The sequence below is a fragment of the Stegodyphus dumicola genome, chromosome 6 (genome assembly GCF_044657685.1).
Source record: "Stegodyphus dumicola isolate Sdum_Otavi_A_Nest chromosome 6, ASM4465768v1".
Lineage (NCBI taxonomy): Eukaryota > Metazoa > Arthropoda > Arachnida > Araneae > Eresidae > Stegodyphus > Stegodyphus dumicola.
In genome coordinates this window covers 196,944,568-196,952,114 of record NC_140773.1, presented here as the reverse complement: position 1 = coordinate 196,952,114, position 7,547 = coordinate 196,944,568, and positions in this window count along the sequence as shown.

Below are 7,547 nucleotides of genomic sequence, written 5' to 3'. Positions count from 1 at the left end.
TAATTCATCCAAATCGAATACCTCATAAGGACACACAGAACAAATACATAATTACCAGTTATTATGTCAGCCTTAAAACCAAAATTAATAACAAAATTATAAACGATTTTAAGAAGCAGGTAAGCGTCACAAAAACATTATCAGTGATTGTTTGACTGATTATATACAATGCTATATGCATAAACTGAACAAAACTGAATGATGGATCTCCGATATAAATTGCTTGCAAACCTTAATTGAAAAAATTTACAATTCAGGCTAAAAACTAATGAATTAAAATTTTTTATAATGTCGATTTCATTATTTTATAAGCTGTGCAGTATTTGATAATATTAACGCGCAAACAATTTAGCAATATTCAAGTACATATACCGCTAACTTTCGTTAATTAATATAACTAAGAAAATTGATGTGAAGAAGCATCTCTTTACTTTGTGATTACTCTCATTACTTCTCTTTACTTGAAGATTTTACATCGTGATTTCGATATTATAAAAGGGAGCATGTTACATATTTATTAACTGTATCCGGTTAATGTTACGTACTTATCAACTGTATCGGAGTAGCAGTGCGTTCTTTGTCCACAGAGCACTGCATCTGACGGACTGTAGTTGGTTTGTAATTGTGGTTTTTGTAATGAAAATTCAGATGTTATTAAAAATAATAAATACAGGCAATTCTTAATGATTTTGTTTTAGTAATTTAGTTATAGGCAAAGCTAAATTCTTGAACAGTCACCAAACGAATTGTGCGTGTACTTTATTTTGTCAATACGTCACATGTGCATCGAATTCTTTTTAAATTAATATATTCCATAAAACAAAACATTTTCTATAAGGATATAAGTTTTAAAAACTTGAAAATTTAAAAACATTTGCCGCGACTTCGGGCATCATTTACTGTACTGAGAATTATAATTATTTTTTGGGTTAAGTACACTGCGGAGGAGGGAAAAAAAAAAAAAAAAAAAAGAGAGAGAGAGAGAGAGAGAGAGAGGACAAATCTATATCTCCCTTTCTACTAGGCCGATTGACGAAATTCAAATTGCGTTTTTCATGTCTCGAAAGCGCGACTTAAAATAGCATTATATAAAAAGAATTCTACGCAGAAATGATTCATAAAGAACTTTTCAACGCAACTACTTATCAATTAGCCAACCTTACAGAAACATCTATAATAAACAGAATTAAAACTTTTCATAGAAACTTAAATATTACTTTAAATCCAAGCTACAACAGATTTACTAATCTATATGCACTTTCCAAATTCCATAGAACACCATTAAAATTCAGATTTATAGCAAATGGAACTAATAATTACAAGAAAAATGTAGACTGTTATTTTTCAATTCAACTTAAAAAATCTGTAAATTTATTTTCAACGATTGTAACACTAATCATAACTATTGCTGGATCATCTATAATAACACTCCTGTCATTAATGCCATTCAAACAATTAACATACAGAACATTAACTGCTATGACTTTGAAAACTTATATACCTCACTTCCTCTAGAAGAAATTTATACTAGTGTACTAGATCTGCCTAAACTCTTCCCTGATATGCTCGCGATTATGAATCTTAACAAATGGAAAACCTACCTAAAATGCACACTTTTTCATAACTACATCAAATTTCAAAATAAACTCTTTAAACAAGTAAGAGGTCTTCCAATGGGATCCCATTCCAGTATCTCGCTCTGTAATATCTTTCTATTTATCAAAGAATTTAACTTCCAAAAAAATCTACAACCACAAGAATTAAATTACTACAAGCACACTTACAGATATATTGCTTATCTTATTACAATTAATAATTTTAATAAAATTGAACACTCCGAGATTTATCCAAATTGGCTTACACTTAATAAAACTAATAATTCACAAAATAGCATAGACTATCTAGATCTTCAAATCATTAACTACAAAAAAATTTTACTTTTTGACAAAACAAGAAACTTCAATTTCAATACTAACAAATTAATAAATTGGAATTCCAACATATCCAAAAAAGTAATTAACAATACAATAATAAATCAAATACAACGAATTAAAAATATCTGCACAAATACGATAGATCTACAACGCGAAATTTTGCTCCTTATTAAAATTCTCAAAAATAATCTAATACCCAATCAATTTATTAATCATTGCCTTAAAAGAAGCAGGCGTTAAATACTCACTCAAAATCATTTAACTGATAGGGATATGATAATTTGTTCCTAAATCTGAGAAGGCGGTATAAGTTGGATGACTATCAGTTGAAGGATTTGTACATAGTGTAATTACAAAGTTGTATATAATGTAAAAAGCTAATTGTCTTCAGAATTATGCTGTTACTAAAAAAATGGGCCTATTTCATAATCTTTAGTCTGTCAAATAGCTCTTTGACAGTGAAAACTCTTTTTTTTCCCTTTTCTTAATTTCTTAATCGTTACGACACGACAATTAGCCAGAAATTAATTAATTTCCATTCACTAGTATTTTCAAAAAATTTTAACAGACGGTTTCACTCAAATAAGACCTCCACAACATACGTCCCTCAAGAATTCCTAGTCCCTCCCACTCCCATAAATTACTTCACACAAGTCTTACCGACTGATATAATTCAAAGCCCTCGCTGCCGATAAAGAATTTCGGAAACACAACCCTTCTGAGTCAGATGCGAAGAGAACACTTTGCCCACTTCCCACTAGAAAGAAAGTAAGTTAATTAATGCTTTTTCTGGCCTTTTATGTCTTCATGTACATTCCCTTTTCTTATTATATATTTTTTTAATGTAAATTTTTATTTTTTATGTTTTGATTTGTTTTTGCAAAGATTGCATTATATTTCTTATATTTTGTAATTTTCTAATGTTTATTTCAATTACTTTGAATGCTATTTCATAATGCCAATTTCCAATGTTTAATTTTTACAAATAGTTTTGAATTAAACTGCATAAACACGAGGGTGTCGGGGGACAATTACTCGAGCAATATCAATTTTACTGCAGAAATTGCTTTTCACTCAAAATTGAATTAGCTAAAATGCTTAATCAGAATGAGTTCTTTGTTTCTCTACATTGGTTCTTGATCCCTTCTATTCACGGAAATGTTTGGCCTGGCTTGAATTGCCGTTTTGGCATCGCCTTATTGCTCGATTAAAGGACGAAACACCTTCGTATTTATTTCTTAATTATTGTTCATTGAACGGGAATTGGTTTGTTCCCCTTGAAAAGTCAACTAATTTCCGATCAATGGCAATGATTACTTGCATTTAATTTACTTACTTGCTTTTAATTTATTTCTTTTTACAATTGAAATTTTGTTATTCATGATTTAATTCAAGTTCCTATTAAACATTTTTAACAATTTACATTCAAGTTACTTTAAAACAATTTTCGAAATTGAACTTACTTACTATGGATTCACTCTTTTAAGATAATTCTACTAAAATTAATCTTAGGAGATAATATAGTCAATATTTCTTTGGTAAATAAATTATTATTAACTTACTTTGCAGCAATTGCGCAAGTAGTAGAATAACTCGATTTTGCACCAAGTGAATTTAAAATCATACAACATTATATATGGAGATATATATGACTTAGGATATGTATATATATATATTAGATTTATATATAGCATTGTTCTAACATAAGTATTTTGACACAAAATGGGCCTTTTTCTGAAATAGCATACCAATTGTTTTCCATGTTTCGATTCTACGACTCAAACTATGGCTAAATATAAATTTTGTAAAATTTGGGAGAAATTTACGGAGAAATTCAAAAATTTAGCTTAACGCTTTTTTTTTTTTTTTTTTTCAGTTTACGCCAAGTATAATTCACTTGGCGAATTTCTTAATGCATGGCATCCTATTTTCCTATCCTTTCCTTTGTGCAATAGCGGAAAAAAAGTGACTTTTCCTGCTTTCAAATAATTTTAACAAAGTGCGTAAACCACATTAGATGTTATTATCGCTTTCAACAAATATGCCAAATTTTAAAACGTACCAATATACAGTGGCTCCCAAAAGTGTTCGTGCACTTATGATTTTCATTGAAATAGGGCTCTATCCATTAATTAAAAGTAAACTTTCTGAATGAGATTTTAATTATAAGATCTATAATCTATTCGTAACAAAATTACATGAAATATTTTTAAAATATAGCGAAACTTTATTTTTAAGAAATTAATAATCAAAAAATGATAAACATCTTATCTCACAAAAGTCTTCGTACACTGAAATATTTTTGGATAAAATTAAAAATAGAATTATCGTTTGCCGCTTTTTTTAATTTTTGCATTGTGGTGGCATTTAAAAAATCGTTTGCTTTAATTTTTATTGCTTATTTCATAATATTCCATTTATTATTGAAAAACGGGTCGCAGTCGTAAAGAAATTTAAAAAAGCATTCGAAAATTGATAATTTTTCACCACAGTAGGGGTAAATCAATTCGAAATATTGCTAAATTAGTTAATTTATCCCATTCTACAGTGCAGTATGTAATAAAACGCTTTAAAAAAGAAAATCGGATTGAAAACGTAAGAAAAGATCGACTGAGAACGTTAACTAAACGTGATGAGAGATTTATTATTAGAATATTTGTGAAAAACCCACGTTTGAGTGCTCTAAAAGTTTCTGCAGAATTTAATGCAAAATTTTCTACTTCAATTTCACCTTAAACTGTTCGACGAGTTCTCAGAGGAGCTGGATTACATGGGCGTTCTACCCATAGAAAAATTTTGTTAGTGCAGAAAGCTTATGCTTTCATTCGCAAAATCAATGATAAATACATCTGAAACGTACTGGAATAATGTCCTATTTGTTGACGAAAGCAAATTTAACATTTTTGGTTCCGATGGTCGAATAACTATATGGAGAAGAAAAAATAAGGAACTCCATTCTAAGAACTTAGTTGGAACAGTTAAGCATGGCGGTGGAGGTGTTCTTGTGTGTGTGTGGGGGGGGGGACATGACAGCATCGGACTAGGTAATTTGGTATTTATTGATGGCATAATGAATCATTCTCTTTAATTAAATATTTTAAGAGACAATTTAAAATTATCAGCCGAAAATTTGGGGATTGGGAACAACTTTATTTTTAATCATGATAACGATCCTAAGTATACGGCTCTCAACGTTCGCCTGTAGTGTCTCTATAATTGTCCACAGGTTTTCAAAACATCACCTCGGTCGCCAGATTTAAACCCCATAGAACATATTTGGAAAGAGCTGGAGGTTAGAGTACGAAAACACGACATCAAAACGAAAAGCGAACTCAAAACAACCATGATGGAAGAATGGATAAACGTTAATACAGAAATTAAAAAAAAAAAAAAAAAAAAAGTAAAATCTACTCCCAGATGTTTAAAAGCTGTCGTGGATGCTAAAGGATATCCTACTAATATTAAGTTAAAGAAAAATGTAAATATTTACTAATATGTCAGTTTTTTTAAGTGTACGAAGACTTTTGTGAGATAAAATGTTTGTCATTTTTTTATTATTAATTTCTTAAAAATAAAGCTTTGCTATATTTTAAAAATATTTCATGTAATTTTGTTACGAATATATTATAGATCTTATTATTAAAATCTCATTCAGAGAGTTTACTTTTAATTAATGGATAGAGCAATATTTCAATGAAAATCATAAGTGTACGAACACTTTTGGGAGCCACTGTATAAATTCACGTAAACCTTCGAAAATGTTGAATAAAAAGCTTTCATTTTCTGCAGGTGTACTTAGAAATACATCTGCTTTAGGATAATGGTAAAAATTTTATAATGCTTTTAATTTTATAATTCAAAATGTTTTTCCAAAAATTTATAAAAATTATTTAAAAATATAAATTTTAAAAATAAATCATAAAATGTGGATGAATTTTATTTGGAATGAGCCTAAATTTCGAACTGTGAAAATGGGAATCAAGTAATAAAAAAAGAGAGATTAATAAATACATACCAAATGGAATTAACATTGAGGAGCTAAAATTTTGTGAGCTAATTTTTTAAAAACTACTCGTGCGATTTCTACAAAACTTGGCAGTTTGGCATAACGTGAGTCTTAGAATCGAAATATGGAAAAAACTGGCATATCGTCTTGGAAAAAATCCGCTTTTGTGTCAAAATACCTATATTAGAAAAATGCTATATATAAATTTAATACATATCCTAAATCGCGCTTGCGAACAATGCAAAACGCAGTTTGACTTTCGTCAATCGGCCCAGTAGAACCGGAGATATAGAACTGTCCTCCTCCCCTTTTTTTTTGCGCAAAGAACCTGCTTAATTTATATACACACTTTTGCGAATAAATCGAAGCACCATGAAGGAAGTGGTTGTTTTTGATGAAATTGAATATGTGTATAGCTAATAAAGTGATTAAAAAATCAAGGTCATAGTACCTGTTCATGGCTTACAATCACCCATTGAGTATTCAAATTAGTAGTTGGTCGAACCACCCCTGGCGGCAATGCATGCTTGAATTCTTCGAGGCAAGGAGTAGTAGAGGTTCCTAATGTCATCCTGCGACACATTCTGCCAGGCATTCACCAGTTGTCGCTCCAGATCTGCGATATTTTGGGGTGCCCGAATCAGGCGGCCTATCATGTCCCAGATATACTCGATTGGTGAAAGGTCTGGTGACCTTGATGGCCAAGGAGGAGTATCAACCGCACGGAGACAGTCCAGAGATATGCGAGCGGTATGTGGCCTGGCATTATCTTGTTGGAAAATGGTCCCAGGATTAAGTGCCATGAAGGGTAATGCAGCCAGCCGCAGGATGGTATCAACATATCGTTGAAAGACGTACGGAGGATGACTAAAGATGACCTGCTGTCATAAGAAAAAGCGCCCCACACCATCACATCAGGAGTTGTGGCTGTATGCCTTTGTAAAACAAAGACTGATTAGGACCGCTGGCCCCGTCCTCCCCAGACACGAACACGGTGGTCATCTGCTTTAAGAGTGAAGCAGGATTCATAGCTGAACACTATACGACACCAGTCTGATGGCAGCATGAGGATCGGCTGCAACACCACTCCAGACGATTCCGCCGAGGTTGTGGGGTCAAAGGCAAACGTCTTAAAGGCCTCTTTAAGCGTAACCCCGCGTCAGACAAGCGCCTTGAGATGATGGACGGTACCGCGGGAGGTATAGACGTGGCTGTAGTGCGTTGACTAGTCGACAATGATAGCGTTGGGGCGGTTTGGGACTGGCGAACAAGCATCCTATCTTGCCTCGGATTTGTGCTCCTTGGCCTAACAGAGCCTTCATTTGGTCGGCAATTTCCTTGTAGCAACCATTGCTGCCAATATCTTTCTTTGCACAGCACTGTCTGTACGCTGCAGGTGGCGGCCTATTGCTGAGTATGACCACCCAACTTCACGCAAACCTACAATGCGAGCACGTTCGAAGTCGTTTAGTTGTCTGTAAGGTTTTCGATATCGTCGTAATGGCATCTTTAGTTGCTTCTTTACGGAATTGCAATAGCAGCAACAAAAAAAGATAAATTTTCCGTCTCTGTTACTGGTTTTATGCTTTGCGAAATGTGCACTAGAA